Source organism: Siphateles boraxobius, unplaced genomic scaffold (genome assembly GCF_051911475.1).
Source record: "Siphateles boraxobius isolate OS27281-9 unplaced genomic scaffold, OSU_SipBor_1 454, whole genome shotgun sequence".
NCBI classification, from domain to species: domain Eukaryota; kingdom Metazoa; phylum Chordata; class Actinopteri; order Cypriniformes; family Leuciscidae; genus Siphateles; species Siphateles boraxobius.
In genome coordinates, this window is record NW_027509091.1 from 1 (window position 1) to 19,548 (window position 19,548).

At 41.4% G+C, this 19,548-nt stretch overlaps 55 non-coding genes across 55 annotated transcripts; all 55 read left to right on the top strand.

The window, feature by feature from the left end:
- Positions 1–98: 98 nt before the first annotated feature.
- On the top strand, positions 99–217 carry LOC143709292 (5S ribosomal RNA). The gene has a single exon (XR_013194052.1). It is a non-coding gene; the product is annotated as a 5S ribosomal RNA (ribosomal RNA).
- A 163-nt stretch (positions 218–380) lies between these two features.
- On the top strand, positions 381–499 carry LOC143709342 (5S ribosomal RNA). The gene has a single exon (XR_013194097.1). It is a non-coding gene; the product is annotated as a 5S ribosomal RNA (ribosomal RNA).
- A 162-nt stretch (positions 500–661) lies between these two features.
- LOC143709357 (5S ribosomal RNA) lies at positions 662–780 on the top strand. Its single transcript, XR_013194111.1, has one exon. It is a non-coding gene; the product is annotated as a 5S ribosomal RNA (ribosomal RNA).
- Positions 781–942: 162 nt separating this feature from the next.
- Positions 943–1,061, top strand: LOC143709369 (5S ribosomal RNA). Its single transcript, XR_013194122.1, has one exon. It is a non-coding gene; the product is annotated as a 5S ribosomal RNA (ribosomal RNA).
- Positions 1,062–1,223: 162 nt separating this feature from the next.
- On the top strand, positions 1,224–1,342 carry LOC143709381 (5S ribosomal RNA). The gene has a single exon (XR_013194133.1). It is a non-coding gene; the product is annotated as a 5S ribosomal RNA (ribosomal RNA).
- A 363-nt stretch (positions 1,343–1,705) lies between these two features.
- Positions 1,706–1,824, top strand: LOC143709393 (5S ribosomal RNA). The gene has a single exon (XR_013194144.1). It is a non-coding gene; the product is annotated as a 5S ribosomal RNA (ribosomal RNA).
- Positions 1,825–2,186: 362 nt separating this feature from the next.
- LOC143709299 (5S ribosomal RNA) lies at positions 2,187–2,305 on the top strand. The gene has a single exon (XR_013194058.1). It is a non-coding gene; the product is annotated as a 5S ribosomal RNA (ribosomal RNA).
- Positions 2,306–2,468: 163 nt separating this feature from the next.
- On the top strand, positions 2,469–2,587 carry LOC143709311 (5S ribosomal RNA). The gene has a single exon (XR_013194069.1). It is a non-coding gene; the product is annotated as a 5S ribosomal RNA (ribosomal RNA).
- A 162-nt stretch (positions 2,588–2,749) lies between these two features.
- LOC143709323 (5S ribosomal RNA) lies at positions 2,750–2,868 on the top strand. Its single transcript, XR_013194080.1, has one exon. It is a non-coding gene; the product is annotated as a 5S ribosomal RNA (ribosomal RNA).
- Positions 2,869–3,240: 372 nt separating this feature from the next.
- Positions 3,241–3,359, top strand: LOC143709335 (5S ribosomal RNA). Its single transcript, XR_013194091.1, has one exon. It is a non-coding gene; the product is annotated as a 5S ribosomal RNA (ribosomal RNA).
- A 363-nt stretch (positions 3,360–3,722) lies between these two features.
- LOC143709347 (5S ribosomal RNA) lies at positions 3,723–3,841 on the top strand. The gene has a single exon (XR_013194102.1). It is a non-coding gene; the product is annotated as a 5S ribosomal RNA (ribosomal RNA).
- A 162-nt stretch (positions 3,842–4,003) lies between these two features.
- LOC143709351 (5S ribosomal RNA) lies at positions 4,004–4,122 on the top strand. The gene has a single exon (XR_013194106.1). It is a non-coding gene; the product is annotated as a 5S ribosomal RNA (ribosomal RNA).
- A 163-nt stretch (positions 4,123–4,285) lies between these two features.
- Positions 4,286–4,404, top strand: LOC143709334 (5S ribosomal RNA). Its single transcript, XR_013194090.1, has one exon. It is a non-coding gene; the product is annotated as a 5S ribosomal RNA (ribosomal RNA).
- A 162-nt stretch (positions 4,405–4,566) lies between these two features.
- Positions 4,567–4,685, top strand: LOC143709353 (5S ribosomal RNA). Its single transcript, XR_013194107.1, has one exon. It is a non-coding gene; the product is annotated as a 5S ribosomal RNA (ribosomal RNA).
- Positions 4,686–4,847: 162 nt separating this feature from the next.
- Positions 4,848–4,966, top strand: LOC143709343 (5S ribosomal RNA). The gene has a single exon (XR_013194098.1). It is a non-coding gene; the product is annotated as a 5S ribosomal RNA (ribosomal RNA).
- Positions 4,967–5,128: 162 nt separating this feature from the next.
- Positions 5,129–5,247, top strand: LOC143709354 (5S ribosomal RNA). Its single transcript, XR_013194108.1, has one exon. It is a non-coding gene; the product is annotated as a 5S ribosomal RNA (ribosomal RNA).
- A 162-nt stretch (positions 5,248–5,409) lies between these two features.
- LOC143709355 (5S ribosomal RNA) lies at positions 5,410–5,528 on the top strand. The gene has a single exon (XR_013194109.1). It is a non-coding gene; the product is annotated as a 5S ribosomal RNA (ribosomal RNA).
- A 372-nt stretch (positions 5,529–5,900) lies between these two features.
- LOC143709356 (5S ribosomal RNA) lies at positions 5,901–6,019 on the top strand. Its single transcript, XR_013194110.1, has one exon. It is a non-coding gene; the product is annotated as a 5S ribosomal RNA (ribosomal RNA).
- Positions 6,020–6,381: 362 nt separating this feature from the next.
- Positions 6,382–6,500, top strand: LOC143709358 (5S ribosomal RNA). Its single transcript, XR_013194112.1, has one exon. It is a non-coding gene; the product is annotated as a 5S ribosomal RNA (ribosomal RNA).
- Positions 6,501–6,662: 162 nt separating this feature from the next.
- On the top strand, positions 6,663–6,781 carry LOC143709359 (5S ribosomal RNA). The gene has a single exon (XR_013194113.1). It is a non-coding gene; the product is annotated as a 5S ribosomal RNA (ribosomal RNA).
- A 162-nt stretch (positions 6,782–6,943) lies between these two features.
- LOC143709360 (5S ribosomal RNA) lies at positions 6,944–7,062 on the top strand. Its single transcript, XR_013194114.1, has one exon. It is a non-coding gene; the product is annotated as a 5S ribosomal RNA (ribosomal RNA).
- A 372-nt stretch (positions 7,063–7,434) lies between these two features.
- On the top strand, positions 7,435–7,553 carry LOC143709361 (5S ribosomal RNA). Its single transcript, XR_013194115.1, has one exon. It is a non-coding gene; the product is annotated as a 5S ribosomal RNA (ribosomal RNA).
- A 363-nt stretch (positions 7,554–7,916) lies between these two features.
- On the top strand, positions 7,917–8,035 carry LOC143709362 (5S ribosomal RNA). Its single transcript, XR_013194116.1, has one exon. It is a non-coding gene; the product is annotated as a 5S ribosomal RNA (ribosomal RNA).
- A 162-nt stretch (positions 8,036–8,197) lies between these two features.
- On the top strand, positions 8,198–8,316 carry LOC143709364 (5S ribosomal RNA). The gene has a single exon (XR_013194117.1). It is a non-coding gene; the product is annotated as a 5S ribosomal RNA (ribosomal RNA).
- A 163-nt stretch (positions 8,317–8,479) lies between these two features.
- On the top strand, positions 8,480–8,598 carry LOC143709336 (5S ribosomal RNA). The gene has a single exon (XR_013194092.1). It is a non-coding gene; the product is annotated as a 5S ribosomal RNA (ribosomal RNA).
- A 162-nt stretch (positions 8,599–8,760) lies between these two features.
- On the top strand, positions 8,761–8,879 carry LOC143709365 (5S ribosomal RNA). The gene has a single exon (XR_013194118.1). It is a non-coding gene; the product is annotated as a 5S ribosomal RNA (ribosomal RNA).
- Positions 8,880–9,041: 162 nt separating this feature from the next.
- Positions 9,042–9,160, top strand: LOC143709366 (5S ribosomal RNA). The gene has a single exon (XR_013194119.1). It is a non-coding gene; the product is annotated as a 5S ribosomal RNA (ribosomal RNA).
- A 371-nt stretch (positions 9,161–9,531) lies between these two features.
- On the top strand, positions 9,532–9,650 carry LOC143709367 (5S ribosomal RNA). The gene has a single exon (XR_013194120.1). It is a non-coding gene; the product is annotated as a 5S ribosomal RNA (ribosomal RNA).
- Positions 9,651–10,013: 363 nt separating this feature from the next.
- Positions 10,014–10,132, top strand: LOC143709368 (5S ribosomal RNA). Its single transcript, XR_013194121.1, has one exon. It is a non-coding gene; the product is annotated as a 5S ribosomal RNA (ribosomal RNA).
- Positions 10,133–10,504: 372 nt separating this feature from the next.
- On the top strand, positions 10,505–10,623 carry LOC143709370 (5S ribosomal RNA). Its single transcript, XR_013194123.1, has one exon. It is a non-coding gene; the product is annotated as a 5S ribosomal RNA (ribosomal RNA).
- A 162-nt stretch (positions 10,624–10,785) lies between these two features.
- On the top strand, positions 10,786–10,904 carry LOC143709371 (5S ribosomal RNA). Its single transcript, XR_013194124.1, has one exon. It is a non-coding gene; the product is annotated as a 5S ribosomal RNA (ribosomal RNA).
- A 161-nt stretch (positions 10,905–11,065) lies between these two features.
- On the top strand, positions 11,066–11,184 carry LOC143709372 (5S ribosomal RNA). Its single transcript, XR_013194125.1, has one exon. It is a non-coding gene; the product is annotated as a 5S ribosomal RNA (ribosomal RNA).
- A 162-nt stretch (positions 11,185–11,346) lies between these two features.
- On the top strand, positions 11,347–11,465 carry LOC143709339 (5S ribosomal RNA). The gene has a single exon (XR_013194095.1). It is a non-coding gene; the product is annotated as a 5S ribosomal RNA (ribosomal RNA).
- Positions 11,466–11,627: 162 nt separating this feature from the next.
- LOC143709373 (5S ribosomal RNA) lies at positions 11,628–11,746 on the top strand. Its single transcript, XR_013194126.1, has one exon. It is a non-coding gene; the product is annotated as a 5S ribosomal RNA (ribosomal RNA).
- Positions 11,747–11,908: 162 nt separating this feature from the next.
- Positions 11,909–12,027, top strand: LOC143709375 (5S ribosomal RNA). The gene has a single exon (XR_013194127.1). It is a non-coding gene; the product is annotated as a 5S ribosomal RNA (ribosomal RNA).
- Positions 12,028–12,399: 372 nt separating this feature from the next.
- Positions 12,400–12,518, top strand: LOC143709376 (5S ribosomal RNA). Its single transcript, XR_013194128.1, has one exon. It is a non-coding gene; the product is annotated as a 5S ribosomal RNA (ribosomal RNA).
- A 362-nt stretch (positions 12,519–12,880) lies between these two features.
- On the top strand, positions 12,881–12,999 carry LOC143709377 (5S ribosomal RNA). Its single transcript, XR_013194129.1, has one exon. It is a non-coding gene; the product is annotated as a 5S ribosomal RNA (ribosomal RNA).
- A 162-nt stretch (positions 13,000–13,161) lies between these two features.
- On the top strand, positions 13,162–13,280 carry LOC143709378 (5S ribosomal RNA). The gene has a single exon (XR_013194130.1). It is a non-coding gene; the product is annotated as a 5S ribosomal RNA (ribosomal RNA).
- A 163-nt stretch (positions 13,281–13,443) lies between these two features.
- On the top strand, positions 13,444–13,562 carry LOC143709344 (5S ribosomal RNA). Its single transcript, XR_013194099.1, has one exon. It is a non-coding gene; the product is annotated as a 5S ribosomal RNA (ribosomal RNA).
- A 162-nt stretch (positions 13,563–13,724) lies between these two features.
- Positions 13,725–13,843, top strand: LOC143709379 (5S ribosomal RNA). The gene has a single exon (XR_013194131.1). It is a non-coding gene; the product is annotated as a 5S ribosomal RNA (ribosomal RNA).
- A 162-nt stretch (positions 13,844–14,005) lies between these two features.
- Positions 14,006–14,124, top strand: LOC143709380 (5S ribosomal RNA). The gene has a single exon (XR_013194132.1). It is a non-coding gene; the product is annotated as a 5S ribosomal RNA (ribosomal RNA).
- Positions 14,125–14,285: 161 nt separating this feature from the next.
- LOC143709382 (5S ribosomal RNA) lies at positions 14,286–14,404 on the top strand. The gene has a single exon (XR_013194134.1). It is a non-coding gene; the product is annotated as a 5S ribosomal RNA (ribosomal RNA).
- A 371-nt stretch (positions 14,405–14,775) lies between these two features.
- On the top strand, positions 14,776–14,894 carry LOC143709383 (5S ribosomal RNA). Its single transcript, XR_013194135.1, has one exon. It is a non-coding gene; the product is annotated as a 5S ribosomal RNA (ribosomal RNA).
- A 362-nt stretch (positions 14,895–15,256) lies between these two features.
- LOC143709384 (5S ribosomal RNA) lies at positions 15,257–15,375 on the top strand. The gene has a single exon (XR_013194136.1). It is a non-coding gene; the product is annotated as a 5S ribosomal RNA (ribosomal RNA).
- Positions 15,376–15,746: 371 nt separating this feature from the next.
- On the top strand, positions 15,747–15,865 carry LOC143709386 (5S ribosomal RNA). The gene has a single exon (XR_013194137.1). It is a non-coding gene; the product is annotated as a 5S ribosomal RNA (ribosomal RNA).
- Positions 15,866–16,027: 162 nt separating this feature from the next.
- Positions 16,028–16,146, top strand: LOC143709387 (5S ribosomal RNA). Its single transcript, XR_013194138.1, has one exon. It is a non-coding gene; the product is annotated as a 5S ribosomal RNA (ribosomal RNA).
- Positions 16,147–16,706: 560 nt separating this feature from the next.
- LOC143709388 (5S ribosomal RNA) lies at positions 16,707–16,825 on the top strand. Its single transcript, XR_013194139.1, has one exon. It is a non-coding gene; the product is annotated as a 5S ribosomal RNA (ribosomal RNA).
- A 162-nt stretch (positions 16,826–16,987) lies between these two features.
- On the top strand, positions 16,988–17,106 carry LOC143709389 (5S ribosomal RNA). The gene has a single exon (XR_013194140.1). It is a non-coding gene; the product is annotated as a 5S ribosomal RNA (ribosomal RNA).
- A 162-nt stretch (positions 17,107–17,268) lies between these two features.
- Positions 17,269–17,387, top strand: LOC143709390 (5S ribosomal RNA). The gene has a single exon (XR_013194141.1). It is a non-coding gene; the product is annotated as a 5S ribosomal RNA (ribosomal RNA).
- Positions 17,388–17,549: 162 nt separating this feature from the next.
- LOC143709391 (5S ribosomal RNA) lies at positions 17,550–17,668 on the top strand. Its single transcript, XR_013194142.1, has one exon. It is a non-coding gene; the product is annotated as a 5S ribosomal RNA (ribosomal RNA).
- Positions 17,669–18,030: 362 nt separating this feature from the next.
- On the top strand, positions 18,031–18,149 carry LOC143709392 (5S ribosomal RNA). Its single transcript, XR_013194143.1, has one exon. It is a non-coding gene; the product is annotated as a 5S ribosomal RNA (ribosomal RNA).
- A 169-nt stretch (positions 18,150–18,318) lies between these two features.
- LOC143709394 (5S ribosomal RNA) lies at positions 18,319–18,437 on the top strand. The gene has a single exon (XR_013194145.1). It is a non-coding gene; the product is annotated as a 5S ribosomal RNA (ribosomal RNA).
- Positions 18,438–18,599: 162 nt separating this feature from the next.
- LOC143709395 (5S ribosomal RNA) lies at positions 18,600–18,718 on the top strand. Its single transcript, XR_013194146.1, has one exon. It is a non-coding gene; the product is annotated as a 5S ribosomal RNA (ribosomal RNA).
- A 163-nt stretch (positions 18,719–18,881) lies between these two features.
- On the top strand, positions 18,882–19,000 carry LOC143709345 (5S ribosomal RNA). The gene has a single exon (XR_013194100.1). It is a non-coding gene; the product is annotated as a 5S ribosomal RNA (ribosomal RNA).
- A 363-nt stretch (positions 19,001–19,363) lies between these two features.
- On the top strand, positions 19,364–19,482 carry LOC143709397 (5S ribosomal RNA). Its single transcript, XR_013194147.1, has one exon. It is a non-coding gene; the product is annotated as a 5S ribosomal RNA (ribosomal RNA).
- Positions 19,483–19,548: the final 66 nt, after the last annotated feature.

Genomic DNA, 19,548 nt, shown 5'->3' on the forward strand with positions numbered 1-19,548 from the left:
GAAAGCATGAAAGAGTTTGAGTTTTTTCAAAAGTTGTTCTTAGTTTTCTTCACTAATGGTCTAACCTTTTAAATAGCCCAATTTTGGCAGCAGTATTCGCTTACGGCCATACCACCTTGGGCACGCCCGATCTCGTCTGATCTCGGAAGCTAAGCAGGGTCGGGCCTGGTTAGTACTTGGATGGGAGACCGCCTGGGAATACCAGGTGCTGTAAGCTTTTAAAAAAAAAAAAAAAGAGTGCCTGAGCTTCAAAAAGCCTTAAAAAGTCTCTGAGATTCTTCAGAAAGCATGAAAGAGTTTGAGTTTTTTCAAAAGTTGTTCTTAGTTTTCTTCACTAATGGTCTAACCTTTTAAATAGCCCAATTTTGGCAGCAGTATTCGCTTACGGCCATACCACCTTGGGCACGCCCCATCTCGTCTGATCTCGGAAGCTAAGCAGGGTCGGGCCTGGTTAGTACTTGGATGGGAGACCGCCTGGGAATACCAGGTGCTGTAAGCTTTTTAAAAAAAAAAAAAGAGTGCCTGAGCTTCAAAAAGCCTTAAAAAGTCTCTGAGATTCTTCAGAAAGCATGAAAGAGTTTGAGTTTTTTCAAAAGTTGTTCTTAGTTTTCTTCACTAATGGTCTAACCTTTTAAATAGCCCAATTTTGGCAGCAGTATTCGCTTACGGCCATACCACCTTGGGCACGCCCGATCTCGTCTGATCTCGGAAGCTAAGCAGGGTCGGGCCTGGTTAGTACTTGGATGGGAGACCGCCTGGGAATACCAGGTGCTGTAAGCTTTTAAAAAAAAAAAAAAGAGTGCCTGAGCTTCAAAAAGCCTTAAAAAGTCTCTGAGATTCTTCAGAAAGCATGAAAGAGTTTGAGTTTTTTCAAAAGTTGTTCTTAGTTTTCTTCACTAATGGTCTAACCTTTTAAATAGCCCAATTTTGGCAGCAGTATTCGCTTACGGCCATACCACCTTGGGCACGCCCGATCTCGTCTGATCTCGGAAGCTAAGCAGGGTCGGGCCTGGTTAGTACTTGGATGGGAGACCGCCTGGGAATACCAGGTGCTGTAAGCTTTTAAAAAAAAAAAAAAGAGTGCCTGAGCTTCAAAAAGCCTTAAAAAGTCTCTGAGATTCTTCAGAAAGCATGAAAGAGTTTGAGTTTTTTCAAAAGTTGTTCTTAGTTTTCTTCACTAATGGTCTAACCTTTTAAATAGCCCAATTTTGGCAGCAGTATTCGCTTACGGCCATACCACCTTGGGCACGCCCGATCTCGTCTGATCTCGGAAGCTAAGCAGGGTCGGGCCTGGTTAGTACTTGGATGGGAGACCGCCTGGGAATACCAGGTGCTGTAAGCTTTTAAAAAAAAAAAAAAGAGTGCCTGAGCTTCAAAAAGCCTTAAAAAGTCTCTGAGATTCTTCAGAAAGCATGAAAGAGTTTGAGTTTTTTCAAAAGTTCTTCTTAGTCTTCTTCACTAATGGTCTAAGCTTTTAAATAAGGCCTGGTTAGTACTTGGATGGGAGGCCGCATGGGAATACTAGGTGTTGTAAGCTTTTTTAAGAAAAAAAAAAAAGAGTCCCTGAGCTTCTTCAAAAAGCCTTAAAAAGTCTCTGAGATTCTTCAGAAAGCATGAAAGAGCTTGAGTTTTTTCAAAAGTTGTTCTTAGTTTTCTTCACTAATGGTCTAACCTTTTAAATAGCCCAATTTTGGCAGCAGTTTTAGCTTACGGCCATACCACCTTGGGCACGCCCGATCTCGTCTGATCTCGGAAGCTAAGCAGGGTCGGGCCTGGTTAGTACTTGGATGGGAGACCGCCTGGGAATACCAGGTGCTGTAAGCTTTTAAAAAAAAAAAAAGAGTGCCTGAGCTTCAAAAAGCCTTAAAAAGTCTCTGAGATTCTTCAGAAAGCATGAAAGAGTTTGAGTTTTTTCAAAAGTTCTTCTTAGTCTTCTTCACTAATGGTCTAAGCTTTTAAATAAGGCCTGGTTAGTACTTGGATGGGAGGCCGCATGGGAATACTAGGTGTTGTAAGCTTTTTTAAGAAAAAAAAAAAAGAGTCCCTGAGCTTCTTCAAAAAGCCTTAAAAAGTCTCTGAGATTCTTCAGAAAGCATGAAAGAGCTTGAGTTTTTTCAAAAGTTGTTCTTAGTTTTCTTCACTAATGGTCTAACCTTTTAAATAGCCCAATTTTGGCAGCAGTTTTAGCTTACGGCCATACCACCTTGGGCACGCCCGATCTCGTCTGATCTCGGAAGCTAAGCAGGGTCGGGCCTGGTTAGTACTTGGATGGGAGACCGCCTGGGAATACCAGGTGCTGTAAGCTTTTTAAAAAAAAAAAAAAGAGTGCCTGAGCTTCAAAAAGCCTTAAAAAGTCTCTGAGATTCTTCAGAAAGCATGAAAGAGTTTGAGTTTTTTCAAAAGTTGTTCTTAGTTTTCTTCACTAATGGTCTAACCTTTTAAATAGCCCAATTTTGGCAGCAGTATTCGCTTACGGCCATACCACCTTGGGCACGCCCGATCTCGTCTGATCTCGGAAGCTAAGCAGGGTCGGGCCTGGTTAGTACTTGGATGGGAGACCGCCTGGGAATACCAGGTGCTGTAAGCTTTTAAAAAAAAAAAAAAGAGTGCCTGAGCTTCAAAAAGCCTTAAAAAGTCTCTGAGATTCTTCAGAAAGCATGAAAGAGTTTGAGTTTTTTCAAAAGTTGTTCTTAGTTTTCTTCACTAATGGTCTAACCTTTTAAATAGCCCAATTTTGGCAGCAGTATTCGCTTACGGCCATACCACCTTGGGCACGCCCGATCTCGTCTGATCTCGGAAGCTAAGCAGGGTCGGGCCTGGTTAGTACTTGGATGGGAGACCGCCTGGGAATACCAGGTGCTGTAAGCTTTTAAAAAAAAAAAAAAAAAAAAAAAGAGTGCCTGAGCTTCAAAAAGCCTTAAAAAGTCTCTGAGATTCTTCAGAAAGCATGAAAGAGTTTGAGTTTTTTCAAAAGTTCTTCTTAGTCTTCTTCACTAATGGTCTAAGCTTTTAAATAAGGCCTGGTTAGTACTTGGATGGGAGGCCGCATGGGAATACTAGGTGTTGTAAGCTTTTTTAAGAAAAAAAAAAAAGAGTCCCTGAGCTTCTTCAAAAAGCCTTAAAAAGTCTCTGAGATTCTTCAGAAAGCATGAAAGAGCTTGAGTTTTTTCAAAAGTTGTTCTTAGTTTTCTTCACTAATGGTCTAACCTTTTAAATAGCCCAATTTTGGCAGCAGTTTTAGCTTACGGCCATACCACCTTGGGCACGCCCGATCTCGTCTGATCTCGGAAGCTAAGCAGGGTCGGGCCTGGTTAGTACTTGGATGGGAGACCGCCTGGGAATACCAGGTGCTGTAAGCTTTTAAAAAAAAAAAAAAGAGTGCCTGAGCTTCAAAAAGCCTTAAAAAGTCTCTGAGATTCTTCAGAAAGCATGAAAGAGTTTGAGTTTTTTCAAAAGTTCTTCTTAGTCTTCTTCACTAATGGTCTAAGCTTTTAAATAAGGCCTGGTTAGTACTTGGATGGGAGGCCGCATGGGAATACTAGGTGTTGTAAGCTTTTTTAAGAAAAAAAAAAAAGAGTCCCTGAGCTTCTTCAAAAAGCCTTAAAAAGTCTCTGAGATTCTTCAGAAAGCATGAAAGAGCTTGAGTTTTTTCAAAAGTTGTTCTTAGTTTTCTTCACTAATGGTCTAACCTTTTAAATAGCCCAATTTTGGCAGCAGTTTTAGCTTACGGCCATACCACCTTGGGCACGCCCGATCTCGTCTGATCTCGGAAGCTAAGCAGGGTCGGGCCTGGTTAGTACTTGGATGGGAGACCGCCTGGGAATACCAGGTGCTGTAAGCTTTAAAAAAAAAAAAAAAGAGTGCCTGAGCTTCAAAAAGCCTTAAAAAGTCTCTGAGATTCTTCAGAAAGCATGAAAGAGTTTGAGTTTTTTCAAAAGTTGTTCTTAGTTTTCTTCACTAATGGTCTAACCTTTTAAATAGCCCAATTTTGGCAGCAGTATTCGCTTACGGCCATACCACCTTGGGCACGCCCGATCTCGTCTGATCTCGGAAGCTAAGCAGGGTCGGGCCTGGTTAGTACTTGGATGGGAGACCGCCTGGGAATACCAGGTGCTGTAAGCTTTTAAAAAAAAAAAAAAAGAGTGCCTGAGCTTCAAAAAGCCTTAAAAAGTCTCTGAGATTCTTCAGAAAGCATGAAAGAGTTTGAGTTTTTTCAAAAGTTGTTCTTAGTTTTCTTCACTAATGGTCTAACCTTTTAAATAGCCCAATTTTGGCAGCAGTATTCGCTTACGGCCATACCACCTTGGGCACGCCCGATCTCGTCTGATCTCGGAAGCTAAGCAGGGTCGGGCCTGGTTAGTACTTGGATGGGAGCCCGCCTGGGAATACCAGGTGCTGTAAGCTTTTAAAAAAAAAAAAAAGAGTGCCTGAGCTTCAAAAAGCCTTAAAAAGTCTCTGAGATTCTTCAGAAAGCATGAAAGAGTTTGAGTTTTTTCAAAAGTTGTTCTTAGTTTTCTTCACTAATGGTCTAACCTTTTAAATAGCCCAATTTTGGCAGCAGTATTCGCTTACGGCCATACCACCTTGGGCACGCCCGATCTCGTCTGATCTCGGAAGCTAAGCAGGGTCGGGCCTGGTTAGTACTTGGATGGGAGACCGCCTGGGAATACCAGGTGCTGTAAGCTTTTTAAAAAAAAAAAAAGAGTGCCTGAGCTTCAAAAAGCCTTAAAAAGTCTCTGAGATTCTTCAGAAAGCATGAAAGAGTTTGAGTTTTTTCAAAAGTTGTTCTTAGTTTTCTTCACTAATGGTCTAACCTTTTAAATAGCCCAATTTTGGCAGCAGTATTCGCTTACGGCCATACCACCTTGGGCACGCCCCATCTCGTCTGATCTCGGAAGCTAAGCAGGGTCGGGCCTGGTTAGTACTTGGATGGGAGACCGCCTGGGAATACCAGGTGCTGTAAGCTTTTTAAAAAAAAAAAAAGAGTGCCTGAGCTTCAAAAAGCCTTAAAAAGTCTCTGAGATTCTTCAGAAAGCATGAAAGAGTTTGAGTTTTTTCAAAAGTTGTTCTTAGTTTTCTTCACTAATGGTCTAACCTTTTAAATAGCCCAATTTTGGCAGCAGTATTCGCTTACGGCCATACCACCTTGGGCACGCCCGATCTCGTCTGATCTCGGAAGCTAAGCAGGGTCGGGCCTGGTTAGTACTTGGATGGGAGACCGCCTGGGAATACCAGGTGCTGTAAGCTTTTAAAAAAAAAAAAAAGAGTGCCTGAGCTTCAAAAAGCCTTAAAAAGTCTCTGAGATTCTTCAGAAAGCATGAAAGAGTTTGAGTTTTTTCAAAAGTTGTTCTTAGTTTTCTTCACTAATGGTCTAACCTTTTAAATAGCCCAATTTTGGCAGCAGTATTCGCTTACGGCCATACCACCTTGGGCACGCCCGATCTCGTCTGATCTCGGAAGCTAAGCAGGGTCGGGCCTGGTTAGTACTTGGATGGGAGACCGCCTGGGAATACCAGGTGCTGTAAGCTTTTAAAAAAAAAAAAAAAAAAAAAAAGAGTGCCTGAGCTTCAAAAAGCCTTAAAAAGTCTCTGAGATTCTTCAGAAAGCATGAAAGAGTTTGAGTTTTTTCAAAAGTTCTTCTTAGTCTTCTTCACTAATGGTCTAAGCTTTTAAATAAGGCCTGGTTAGTACTTGGATGGGAGGCCGCATGGGAATACTAGGTGTTGTAAGCTTTTTTAAGAAAAAAAAAAAAGAGTCCCTGAGCTTCTTCAAAAAGCCTTAAAAAGTCTCTGAGATTCTTCAGAAAGCATGAAAGAGCTTGAGTTTTTTCAAAAGTTGTTCTTAGTTTTCTTCACTAATGGTCTAACCTTTTAAATAGCCCAATTTTGGCAGCAGTTTTAGCTTACGGCCATACCACCTTGGGCACGCCCGATCTCGTCTGATCTCGGAAGCTAAGCAGGGTCGGGCCTGGTTAGTACTTGGATGGGAGACCGCCTGGGAATACCAGGTGCTGTAAGCTTTTAAAAAAAAAAAAAGAGTGCCTGAGCTTCAAAAAGCCTTAAAAAGTCTCTGAGATTCTTCAGAAAGCATGAAAGAGTTTGAGTTTTTTCAAAAGTTCTTCTTAGTCTTCTTCACTAATGGTCTAAGCTTTTAAATAAGGCCTGGTTAGTACTTGGATGGGAGGCCGCATGGGAATACTAGGTGTTGTAAGCTTTTTTAAGAAAAAAAAAAAAGAGTCCCTGAGCTTCTTCAAAAAGCCTTAAAAAGTCTCTGAGATTCTTCAGAAAGCATGAAAGAGCTTGAGTTTTTTCAAAAGTTGTTCTTAGTTTTCTTCACTAATGGTCTAACCTTTTAAATAGCCCAATTTTGGCAGCAGTTTTAGCTTACGGCCATACCACCTTGGGCACGCCCGATCTCGTCTGATCTCGGAAGCTAAGCAGGGTCGGGCCTGGTTAGTACTTGGATGGGAGACCGCCTGGGAATACCAGGTGCTGTAAGCTTTTAAAAAAAAAAAAAAGAGTGCCTGAGCTTCAAAAAGCCTTAAAAAGTCTCTGAGATTCTTCAGAAAGCATGAAAGAGTTTGAGTTTTTTCAAAAGTTGTTCTTAGTTTTCTTCACTAATGGTCTAACCTTTTAAATAGCCCAATTTTGGCAGCAGTATTCGCTTACGGCCATACCACCTTGGGCACGCCCGATCTCGTCTGATCTCGGAAGCTAAGCAGGGTCGGGCCTGGTTAGTACTTGGATGGGAGACCGCCTGGGAATACCAGGTGCTGTAAGCTTTTAAAAAAAAAAAAAAGAGTGCCTGAGCTTCAAAAAGCCTTAAAAAGTCTCTGAGATTCTTCAGAAAGCATGAAAGAGTTTGAGTTTTTTCAAAAGTTGTTCTTAGTTTTCTTCACTAATGGTCTAACCTTTTAAATAGCCCAATTTTGGCAGCAGTATTCGCTTACGGCCATACCACCTTGGGCACGCCCGATCTCGTCTGATCTCGGAAGCTAAGCAGGGTCGGGCCTGGTTAGTACTTGGATGGGAGACCGCCTGGGAATACCAGGTGCTGTAAGCTTTTAAAAAAAAAAAAAAAAAAAAAAAGAGTGCCTGAGCTTCAAAAAGCCTTAAAAAGTCTCTGAGATTCTTCAGAAAGCATGAAAGAGTTTGAGTTTTTTCAAAAGTTCTTCTTAGTCTTCTTCACTAATGGTCTAAGCTTTTAAATAAGGCCTGGTTAGTACTTGGATGGGAGGCCGCATGGGAATACTAGGTGTTGTAAGCTTTTTTAAGAAAAAAAAAAAAGAGTCCCTGAGCTTCTTCAAAAAGCCTTAAAAAGTCTCTGAGATTCTTCAGAAAGCATGAAAGAGCTTGAGTTTTTTCAAAAGTTGTTCTTAGTTTTCTTCACTAATGGTCTAACCTTTTAAATAGCCCAATTTTGGCAGCAGTTTTAGCTTACGGCCATACCACCTTGGGCACGCCCGATCTCGTCTGATCTCGGAAGCTAAGCAGGGTCGGGCCTGGTTAGTACTTGGATGGGAGACCGCCTGGGAATACCAGGTGCTGTAAGCTTTTAAAAAAAAAAAAAAGAGTGCCTGAGCTTCAAAAAGCCTTAAAAAGTCTCTGAGATTCTTCAGAAAGCATGAAAGAGTTTGAGTTTTTTCAAAAGTTCTTCTTAGTCTTCTTCACTAATGGTCTAAGCTTTTAAATAAGGCCTGGTTAGTACTTGGATGGGAGGCCGCATGGGAATACTAGGTGTTGTAAGCTTTTTTAAGAAAAAAAAAAAAGAGTCCCTGAGCTTCTTCAAAAAGCCTTAAAAAGTCTCTGAGATTCTTCAGAAAGCATGAAAGAGCTTGAGTTTTTTCAAAAGTTGTTCTTAGTTTTCTTCACTAATGGTCTAACCTTTTAAATAGCCCAATTTTGGCAGCAGTTTTAGCTTACGGCCATACCACCTTGGGCACGCCCGATCTCGTCTGATCTCGGAAGCTAAGCAGGGTCGGGCCTGGTTAGTACTTGGATGGGAGACCGCCTGGGAATACCAGGTGCTGTAAGCTTTTAAAAAAAAAAAAAAGAGTGCCTGAGCTTCAAAAAGCCTTAAAAAGTCTCTGAGATTCTTCAGAAAGCATGAAAGAGTTTGAGTTTTTTCAAAAGTTGTTCTTAGTTTTCTTCACTAATGGTCTAACCTTTTAAATAGCCCAATTTTGGCAGCAGTATTCGCTTACGGCCATACCACCTTGGGCACGCCCGATCTCGTCTGATCTCGGAAGCTAAGCAGGGTCGGGCCTGGTTAGTACTTGGATGGGAGACCGCCTGGGAATACCAGGTGCTGTAAGCTTTTAAAAAAAAAAAAAAAGAGTGCCTGAGCTTCAAAAAGCCTTAAAAAGTCTCTGAGATTCTTCAGAAAGCATGAAAGAGTTTGAGTTTTTTCAAAAGTTGTTCTTAGTTTTCTTCACTAATGGTCTAACCTTTTAAATAGCCCAATTTTGGCAGCAGTATTCGCTTACGGCCATACCACCTTGGGCACGCCCGATCTCGTCTGATCTCGGAAGCTAAGCAGGGTCGGGCCTGGTTAGTACTTGGATGGGAGCCCGCCTGGGAATACCAGGTGCTGTAAGCTTTTAAAAAAAAAAAAAAGAGTGCCTGAGCTTCAAAAAGCCTTAAAAAGTCTCTGAGATTCTTCAGAAAGCATGAAAGAGTTTGAGTTTTTTCAAAAGTTGTTCTTAGTTTTCTTCACTAATGGTCTAACCTTTTAAATAGCCCAATTTTGGCAGCAGTATTCGCTTACGGCCATACCACCTTGGGCACGCCCGATCTCGTCTGATCTCGGAAGCTAAGCAGGGTCGGGCCTGGTTAGTACTTGGATGGGAGACCGCCTGGGAATACCAGGTGCTGTAAGCTTTTTAAAAAAAAAAAAAGAGTGCCTGAGCTTCAAAAAGCCTTAAAAAGTCTCTGAGATTCTTCAGAAAGCATGAAAGAGTTTGAGTTTTTTCAAAAGTTGTTCTTAGTTTTCTTCACTAATGGTCTAACCTTTTAAATAGCCCAATTTTGGCAGCAGTATTCGCTTACGGCCATACCACCTTGGGCACGCCCGATCTCGTCTGATCTCGGAAGCTAAGCAGGGTCGGGCCTGGTTAGTACTTGGATGGGAGACCGCCTGGGAATACCAGGTGCTGTAAGCTTTTAAAAAAAAAAAAAAAAAAAAAAGAGTGCCTGAGCTTCAAAAAGCCTTAAAAAGTCTCTGAGATTCTTCAGAAAGCATGAAAGAGTTTGAGTTTTTTCAAAAGTTCTTCTTAGTCTTCTTCACTAATGGTCTAAGCTTTTAAATAAGGCCTGGTTAGTACTTGGATGGGAGGCCGCATGGGAATACTAGGTGTTGTAAGCTTTTTTAAGAAAAAAAAAAAAGAGTCCCTGAGCTTCTTCAAAAAGCCTTAAAAAGTCTCTGAGATTCTTCAGAAAGCATGAAAGAGCTTGAGTTTTTTCAAAAGTTGTTCTTAGTTTTCTTCACTAATGGTCTAACCTTTTAAATAGCCCAATTTTGGCAGCAGTTTTAGCTTACGGCCATACCACCTTGGGCACGCCCGATCTCGTCTGATCTCGGAAGCTAAGCAGGGTCGGGCCTGGTTAGTACTTGGATGGGAGACCGCCTGGGAATACCAGGTGCTGTAAGCTTTTAAAAAAAAAAAAAAGAGTGCCTGAGCTTCAAAAAGCCTTAAAAAGTCTCTGAGATTCTTCAGAAAGCATGAAAGAGTTTGAGTTTTTTCAAAAGTTCTTCTTAGTCTTCTTCACTAATGGTCTAAGCTTTTAAATAAGGCCTGGTTAGTACTTGGATGGGAGGCCGCATGGGAATACTAGGTGTTGTAAGCTTTTTTAAGAAAAAAAAAAAAGAGTCCCTGAGCTTCTTCAAAAAGCCTTAAAAAGTCTCTGAGATTCTTCAGAAAGCATGAAAGAGCTTGAGTTTTTTCAAAAGTTGTTCTTAGTTTTCTTCACTAATGGTCTAACCTTTTAAATAGCCCAATTTTGGCAGCAGTTTTAGCTTACGGCCATACCACCTTGGGCACGCCCGATCTCGTCTGATCTCGGAAGCTAAGCAGGGTCGGGCCTGGTTAGTACTTGGATGGGAGACCGCCTGGGAATACCAGGTGCTGTAAGCTTTTAAAAAAAAAAAAAAAAAAAAAAAGAGTGCCTGAGCTTCAAAAAGCCTTAAAAAGTCTCTGAGATTCTTCAGAAAGCATGAAAGAGTTTGAGTTTTTTCAAAAGTTCTTCTTAGTCTTCTTCACTAATGGTCTAAGCTTTTAAATAAGGCCTGGTTAGTACTTGGATGGGAGGCCGCATGGGAATACTAGGTGTTGTAAGCTTTTTTAAGAAAAAAAAAAAAGAGTCCCTGAGCTTCTTCAAAAAGCCTTAAAAAGTCTCTGAGATTCTTCAGAAAGCATGAAAGAGCTTGAGTTTTTTCAAAAGTTGTTCTTAGTTTTCTTCACTAATGGTCTAACCTTTTAAATAGCCCAATTTTGGCAGCAGTATTCGCTTACGGCCATACCACCTTGGGCACGCCCGATCTCGTCTGATCTCGGAAGCTAAGCAGGGTCGGGCCTGGTTAGTACTTGGATGGGAGACCGCCTGGGAATACCAGGTGCTGTAAGCTTTTAAAAAAAAAAAAAAGAGTGCCTGAGCTTCAAAAAGCCTTAAAAAGTCTCTGAGATTCTTCAGAAAGCATGAAAGAGTTTGAGTTTTTTCAAAAGTTGTTCTTAGTTTTCTTCACTAATGGTCTAACCTTTTAAATAGCCCAATTTTGGCAGCAGTATTCGCTTACGGCCATACCACCTTGGGCACGCCCGATCTCGTCTGATCTCGGAAGCTAAGCAGGGTCGGGCCTGGTTAGTACTTGGATGGGAGACCGCCTGGGAATACCAGGTGCTGTAAGCTTTTAAAAAAAAAAAAAGAGTGCCTGAGCTTCAAAAAGCCTTAAAAAGTCTCTGAGATTCTTCAGAAAGCATGAAAGAGTTTGAGTTTTTTCAAAAGTTGTTCTTAGTTTTCTTCACTAATGGTCTAACCTTTTAAATAGCCCAATTTTGGCAGCAGTATTCGCTTACGGCCATACCACCTTGGGCACGCCCGATCTCGTCTGATCTCGGAAGCTAAGCAGGGTCGGGCCTGGTTAGTACTTGGATGGGAGACCGCCTGGGAATACCAGGTGCTGTAAGCTTTTAAAAAAAAAAAAAAGAGTGCCTGAGCTTCAAAAAGCCTTAAAAAGTCTCTGAGATTCTTCAGAAAGCATGAAAGAGTTTGAGTTTTTTCAAAAGTTGTTCTTAGTTTTCTTCACTAATGGTCTAACCTTTTAAATAGCCCAATTTTGGCAGCAGTATTCGCTTACGGCCATACCACCTTGGGCAAGCCCGATCTCGTCTGATCTCGGAAGCTAAGCAGGGTCGGGCCTGGTTAGTACTTGGATGGGAGACCGCCTGGGAATACCAGGTGCTGTAAGCTTTTAAAAAAAAAAAAAAGAGTGCCTGAGCTTCAAAAAGCCTTAAAAAGTCTCTGAGATTCTTCAGAAAGCATGAAAGAGTTTGAGTTTTTTCAAAAGTTGTTCTTAGTTTTCTTCACTAATGGTCTAACCTTTTAAATAGCCCAATTTTGGCAGCAGTATTCGCTTACGGCCATACCACCTTGGGCACGCCCGATCTCGTCTGATCTCGGAAGCTAAGCAGGGTCGGGCCTGGTTAGTACTTGGATGGGAGACCGCCTGGGAATACCAGGTGCTGTAAGCTTTTAAAAAAAAAAAAAAGAGTGCCTGAGCTTCAAAAAGCCTTAAAAAGTCTCTGAGATTCTTCAGAAAGCATGAAAGAGTTTGAGTTTTTTCAAAAGTTGTTCTTAGTTTTCTTCACTAATGGTCTAACCTTTTAAATAGCCCAATTTTGGCAGCAGTATTCGCTTACGGCCATACCACCTTGGGCACGCCCGATCTCGTCTGATCTCGGAAGCTAAGCAGGGTCGGGCCTGGTTAGTACTTGGATGGGAGACCGCCTGGGAATACCAGGTGCTGTAAGCTTTTAAAAAAAAAAAAAAAAAAAAAAAGAGTGCCTGAGCTTCAAAAAGCCTTAAAAAGTCTCTGAGATTCTTCAGAAAGCATGAAAGAGTTTGAGTTTTTTCAAAAGTTCTTCTTAGTCTTCTTCACTAATGGTCTAAGCTTTTAAATAAGGCCTGGTTAGTACTTGGATGGGAGGCCGCATGGGAATACTAGGTGTTGTAAGCTTTTTTAAGAAAAAAAAAAAAGAGTCCCTGAGCTTCTTCAAAAAGCCTTAAAAAGTCTCTGAGATTCTTCAGAAAGCATGAAAGAGCTTGAGTTTTTTCAAAAGTTGTTCTTAGTTTTCTTCACTAATGGTCTAACCTTTTAAATAGCCCAATTTTGGCAGCAGTTTTAGCTTACGGCCATACCACCTTGGGCACGCCCGATCTCGTCTGATCTCGGAAGCTAAGCAGGGTCGGGCCTGGTTAGTACTTGGATGGGAGACCGCCTGGGAATACCAGGTGCTGTAAGCTTTTAAAAAAAAAAAAAGAGTGCCTGAGCTTCAAAAAGCCTTAAAAAGTCTCTGAGATTCTTCAGAAAGCATGAAAGAGTTTGAGTTTTTTCAAAAGTTCTTCTTAGTCTTCTTCACTAATGGTCTAAGCTTTTAAATAAGGCCTGGTTAGTACTTGGATGGGAGGCCGCATGGGAATACTAGGTGTTGTAAGCTTTTTTAAGAAAAAAAAAAAAGAGTCCCTGAGCTTCTTCAAAAAGCCTTAAAAAGTCTCTGAGATTCTTCAGAAAGCATGAAAGAGCTTGAGTTTTTTCAAAAGTTGTTCTTAGTTTTCTTCACTAATGGTCTAACCTTTTAGATAGCCCAATTTTGGCAGCAGTTTTAGCTTACGGCCATACCACCTTGGGCACGCCCGATCTCGTCTGATCTCGGAAGCTAAGCAGGGTCGGGCCTGGTTAGTACTTGGATGGGAGACCGCCTGGGAATACCAGGTGCTGTAAGCTTTTAAAAAAAAAAAAAAGAGTGCCTGAGCTTCAAAAAGCATTAAAAAGTCTCTGAGATTCTTCAGAAAGCATGAAAGAGTTTGAGTTTTTTCAAAAGTTGTTCTTAGTTTTCTTCACTAATGGTCTAACCTTTTAAATAGCCCAATTTTGGCAGCAGTATTCGCTTACGGCCATACCACCTTGGGCACGCCCGATCTCGTCTGATCTCGGAAGCTAAGCAGGGTCGGGCCTGGTTAGTACTTGGATGGGAGACCGCCTGGGAATACCAGGTGCTGTAAGCTTTTAAAAAAAAAAAAAAAGAGTGCCTGAGCTTCAAAAAGCCTTAAAAAGTCTCTGAGATTCTTCAGAAAGCATGAAAGAGTTTGAGTTTTTTCAAAAGTTGTTCTTAGTTTTCTTCACTAATGGTCTAACCTTTTAAATAGCCCAATTTTGGCAGCAGTATTCGCTTACGGCCATACCACCTTGGGCACGCCCCATCTCGTCTGATCTCGGAAGCTAAGCAGGGTCGGGCCTGGTTAGTACTTGGATGGGAGACCGCCTGGGAATACCAGGTGCTGTAAGCTTTTTAAAAAAAAAAAAAGAGTGCCTGAGCTTCAAAAAGCCTTAAAAAGTCTCTGAGATTCTTCAGAAAGCATGAAAGAGTTTGAGTTTTTTCAAAAGTTGTTCTTAGTTTTCTTCACTAATGGTCTAACCTTTTAAATAGCCCAATTTTGGCAGCAGTATTCGCTTACGGCCATACCACCTTGGGCACGCCCGATCTCGTCTGATCTCGGAAGCTAAGCAGGGTCGGGCCTGGTTAGTACTTGGATGGGAGACCGCCTGGGAATACCAGGTGCTGTAAGCTTTTAAAAAAAAAAAAAAGAGTGCCTGAGCTTCAAAAAGCCTTAAAAAGTCTCTGAGATTCTTCAGAAAGCATGAAAGAGTTTGAGTTTTTTCAAAAGTTGTTCTTAGTTTTCTTCACTAATGGTCTAACCTTTTAAATAGCCCAATTTTGGCAGCAGTATTCGCTTACGGCCATACCACCTTGGGCACGCCCGATCTCGTCTGATCTCGGAAGCTAAGCAGGGTCGGGCCTGGTTAGTACTTGGATGGGAGACCGCCTGGGAATACCAGGTGCTGTAAGCTTTTAAAAAAAAAAAAAGAGTGCCTGAGCTTCAAAAAGCCTTAAAAAGTCTCTGAGATTCTTCAGAAAGCATGAAAGAGTTTGAGTTTTTTCAAAAGTTGTTCTTAGTTTTCTTCACTAATGGTCTAACCTTTTAAATAGCCCAATTTTGGCAGCAGTATTCGCTTACGGCCATACCACCTTGGGCACGCCCGATCTCGTCTGATCTCGGAAGCTAAGCAGGGTCGGGCCTGGTTAGTACTTGGATGGGAGACCGCCTGGGAATACCAGGTGCTGTAAGCTTTTAAAAAAAAAAAAAAAAAAAAAAGAGTGCCTGAGCTTCAAAAAGCCTTAAAAAGTCTCTGAGATTCTTCAGAAAGCATGAAAGAGTTTGAGTTTTTTCAAAAGTTCTTCTTAGTCTTCTTCACTAATGGTCTAAGCTTTTAAATAAGGCCTGGTTAGTACTTGGATGGGAGGCCGCATGGGAATACTAGGTGTTGTAAGCTTTTTTAAGAAAAAAAAAAAAGAGTCCCTGAGCTTCTTCAAAAAGCCTTAAAAAGTCTCTGAGATTCTTCAGAAAGCATGAAAGAGCTTGAGTTTTTTCAAAAGTTGTTCTTAGTTTTCTTCACTAATGGTCTAACCTTTTAAATAGCCCAATTTTGGCAGCAGTTTTAGCTTACGGCCATACCACCTTGGGCACGCCCGATCTCGTCTGATCTCGGAAGCTAAGCAGGGTCGGGCCTGGTTAGTACTTGGATGGGAGACCGCCTGGGAATACCAGGTGCTGTAAGCTTTTAAAAAAAAAAAAAGAGTGCCTGAGCTTCAAAAAGCCTTAAAAAGTCTCTGAGATTCTTCAGAAAGCATGAAAGAGTTTGAGTTTTTTCAAAAGTTCTTCTTAGTCTTCTTCACTAATGGTCTAAGCTTTTAAATAAGGCCTGGTTAGTACTTGGATGGGAGGCCGCATGGGAATACTAGGTGTTGTAAGCTTTTTTAAGAAAAAAAAAAAAGAGTCCCTGAGCTTCTTCAAAAAGCCTTAAAAAGTCTCTGAGATTCTTCAGAAAGCATGAAAGAGCTTGAGTTTTTTCAAAAGTTGTTCTTAGTTTTCTTCACTAATGGTCTAACCTTTTAAATAGCCCAATTTTGGCAGCAGTTTTAGCTTACGGCCATACCACCTTGGGCACGCCCGATCTCGTCTGATCTCGGAAGCTAAGCAGGGTCGGGCCTGGTTAGTACTTGGATGGGAGACCGCCTGGGAATACCAGGTGCTGTAAGCTTTTAAAAAAAAAAAAAAAAAAAAAAGAGTGCCTGAGCTTCAAAAAGCCTTAAAAAGTCTCTGAGATTCTTCAGAAAGCATGAAAGAGTTTGAGTTTTTTCAAAAGTTCTTCTTAGTCTTCTTCACTAATGGTCTAAGCTTTTAAATAAGGCCTGGTTAGTACTTGGATGGGAGGCCGCATGGGAATACTAGGTGTTGTAAGCTTTTTTAAGAAAAAAAAAAAAGAGTCCCTGAGCTTCTTCAAAAAGCCTTAAAAAGTCTCTGAGATTCTTCAGAAAGCATGAAAGAGCTTGAGTTTTTTCAAAAGTTGTTCTTAGTTTTCTTCACTAATGGTCTAACCTTTTAAATAGCCCAATTTTGGCAGCAGTTTTAGCTTACGGCCATACCACCTTGGGCACGCCCGATCTCGTCTGATCTCGGAAGCTAAGCAGGGTCGGGCCTGGTTAGTACTTGGATGGGAGACCGCCTGGGAATACCAGGTGCTGTAAGCTTTTAAAAAAAAAAAAAAGAGTGCCTGAGCTTCAAAAAGCCTTAAAAAGTCTCTGAGATTCTTCAGAAAGCATGAAAGAGTTTGAGTTTTTTCAAAAGTTGTTCTTAGTTTTCTTCACTAATGGTCTAACCTTTTAAATAGCCCAATTTTGGCAGCAGTATTCGCTTACGGCCATACCACCTTGGGCACGCCCGATCTCGTCTGATCTCGGAAGCTAAGCAGGGTCGGGCCTGGTTAGTACTTGGATGGGAGACCGCCTGGGAATACCAGGTGCTGTAAGCTTTTTTAAAAAAAAAAAAGAGTGCCTGAGCTTCAAAAAGCCTTAAAAAGTCTCTGAGATTCTTCAGAAAGCATGAAAGAGTTTGAGTTTTTTCAAAAGTTCTTCTTAGTCTTCTTCACTAATGGTCTAAGCTTTTAAATAAGGCCTGGTTAGTACTTGGATGGGAGGCCGCATGGGAATACTGGGTGTTGTAAGCTTTTTTAAGAAAAAAAAAAAGAGTGCCTGAGCTTCAAAAAGCCTTAAAAAGTCTCTGAGATTCTTCAGAAAGCATGAAAGAGTTTGAGTTTTTTCAAAAGTTCTTCTTAGTCTTCTTCACTAATGGTCTAAGCTTTTAAATAAGGCCTGGTTAGTACTTGGATGGGAGGCCGCATGGGAATACTAGGTGTTGTAAGCTTTTTTAAGAAAAAAAAAAAAGAGTCCCTGAGCTTCTTCAAAAAGCCTTAAAAAGTCTCTGAGATTCTTCAGAAAGCATGAAAGAGCTTGAGTTTTTTCAAAAGTTGTTCTTAGTTTTCTTCACTAATGGTCTAACCTTTTAAATAGCCCAATTTTGGCAGCAGTTTTAGCTTACGGCCATACCACCTTGGGCACGCCCGATCTCGTCTGATCTCGGAAGCTAAGCAGGGTCGGGCCTGGTTAGTACTTGGATGGGAGACCGCCTGGGAATACCAGGTGCTGTAAGCTTTTAAAAAAAAAAAAAAGAGTGCCTGAGCTTCAAAAAGCCTTAAAAAGTCTCTGAGATTCTTCAGAAAGCATGAAAGAGTTTGAGTTTTTTCAAAAGTTGTTCTTAGTTTTCTTCACTAATGGTCTAACCTTTTAAATAGCCCAATTTTGGCAGCAGTATTCGCTTACGGCCATACCACCTTGGGCACGCCCGATCTCGTCTGATCTCGGAAGCTAAGCAGGGTCGGGCCTGGTTAGTACTTGGATGGGAGACCGCCTGGGAATACCAGGTGCTGTAAGCTTTTAAAAAAAAAAAAAAGAGTGCCTGAGCTTCAAAAAGCCTTAAAAAGTCTCTGAGATTCTTCAGAAAGCATGAAAGAGTTTGAGTTTTTTCAAAAGTTGTTCTTAGTTTTCTTCACTAATGGTCTAACCTTTTAAATAGCCCAATTTTGGCAGCAGTATTCGCTTACGGCCATACCACCTTGGGCACGCCCGATCTCGTCTGATCTCGGAAGCTAAGCAGGGTCGGGCCTGGTTAGTACTTGGATGGGAGACCGCCTGGGAATACCAGGTGCTGTAAGCTTTTAAAAAAAAAAAAAAGAGTGCCTGAGCTTCAAAAAGCCTTAAAAAGTCTCTGAGATTCTTCAGAAAGCATGAAAGAGTTTGAGTTTTTTCAAAAGTTGTTCTTAGTTTTCTTCACTAATGGTCTAACCTTTTAAATAGCCCAATTTTGGCAGCAGTATTCGCTTACGGCCATACCACCTTGGGCACGCCCGATCTCGTCTGATCTCGGAAGCTAAGCAGGGTCGGGCCTGGTTAGTACTTGGATGGGAGACCGCCTGGGAATACCAGGTGCTGTAAGCTTTTAAAAAAAAAAAAAAGAGTGCCTGAGCTTCAAAAAGCCTTAAAAAGTCTCTGAGATTCTTCAGAAAGCATGAAAGAGTTTGAGTTTTTTCAAAAGTTCTTCTTAGTCTTCTTCACTAATGGTCTAAGCTTTTAAATAAGGCCTGGTTAGTACTTGGATGGGAGGCCGCATGGGAATACTAGGTGTTGTAAGCTTTTTTAAGAAAAAAAAAAAGAGTCCCTGAGCTTCTTCAAAAAGCCTTAAAAAGTCTCTGAGATTCTTCAGAAAGCATGAAAGAGCTTGAGTTTTTTCAAAAGTTGTTCTTAGTTTTCTTCACTAATGGTCTAACCTTTTAAATAGCCCAATTTTGGCAGCAGTTTTAGCTTACGGCCATACCACCTTGGGCACGCCCGATCTCGTCTGATCTCGGAAGCTAAGCAGGGTCGGGCCTGGTTAGTACTTGGATGGGAGACCGCCTGGGAATACCAGGTGCTGTAAGCTTTTAAAAAAAAAAAAAAAAAAAAAGAGTGCCTGAGCTTCAAAAAGCCTTAAAAAGTCTCTGAGATTCTTCAGAAAGCATGAAAGAGTTTGAGTTTTTTCAAAAGTTGTTCTTAGTTTTCTTCACTAATGGTCTAACCTTTTAAATAGCCCAATTTTGGCAGCAGTATTCGCTTACGGCCATACCACCTTGGGCACGCCCGATCTCGTCTGATCTCGGAAGCTAAGCAGGGTCGGGCCTGGTTAGTACTTGGATGGGAGACCGCCTGGGAATACCAGGTGCTGTAAGCTTTTAAAAAAAAAAAAAAGAGTGCCTGAGCTTCAAAAAGCCTTAAAAAGTCTCTGAGATTCTTCAGAAAGCATGAAAGAGTTTGAGTTTTTTCAAAAGTTGTTCTTAGTTTTCTTCACTAATGGTCTAACCTTTTAAATAGCCCAATTTTGGCAGCAGTATTCGCTTACGGCCATACCACCTTGGGCACGCCCGATCTCGTCTGATCTCGGAAGCTAAGCAGGGTCGGGCCTGGTTAGTACTTGGATGGGAGACCGCCTGGGAATACCAGGTGCTGTAAGCTTTTAAAAAAAAAAAAAAAGAGTGCCTGAGCTTCAAAAAGCCTTAAAAAGTCTCTGAGATTCTTCAGAAAGCATGAAAGAGTTTGAGTTTTTTCAAAAGTTGTTCTTAGTTTTCTTCACTAATGGTCTAACCTTTTAAATAGCCCAATTTTGGCAGCAGTATTCGCTTACGGCCATACCACCTTGGGCACGCCCCATCTCGTCTGATCTCGGAAGCTAAGCAGGGTCGGGCCTGGTTAGTACTTGGATGGGAGACCGCCTGGGAATACCAGGTGCTGTAAGCTTTTTAAAAAAAAAAAAAGAGTGCCTGAGCTTCAAAAAGCCTTAAAAAGTCTCTGAGATTCTTCAGAAAGCATGAAAGAGTTTGAGTTTTTTCAAAAGTTCTTCTTAGTCTTCTTCACTAATGGTCTAAGCTTTTAAATAAGGCCTGGTTAGTACTTGGATGGGAGGCCGCATGGGAATACTAGGTGTTGTAAGCTTTTTTAAGAAAAAAAAAAAAGAGTCCCTGAGCTTCTTCAAAAAGCCTTAAAAAGTCTCTGAGATTCTTCAGAAAGCATGAAAGAGCTTGAGTTTTTTCAAAAGTTGTTCTTAGTTTTCTTCACTAATGGTCTAACCTTTTAAATAGCCCAATTTTGGCAGCAGTTTTAGCTTACGGCCATACCACCTTGGGCACGCCCGATCTCGTCTGATCTCGGAAGCTAAGCAGGGTCGGGCCTGGTTAGTACTTGGATGGGAGACCGCCTGGGAATACCAGGTGCTGTAAGCTTTTAAAAAAAAAAAAAAGAGTGCCTGAGCTTCAAAAAGCCTTAAAAAGTCTCTGAGATTCTTCAGA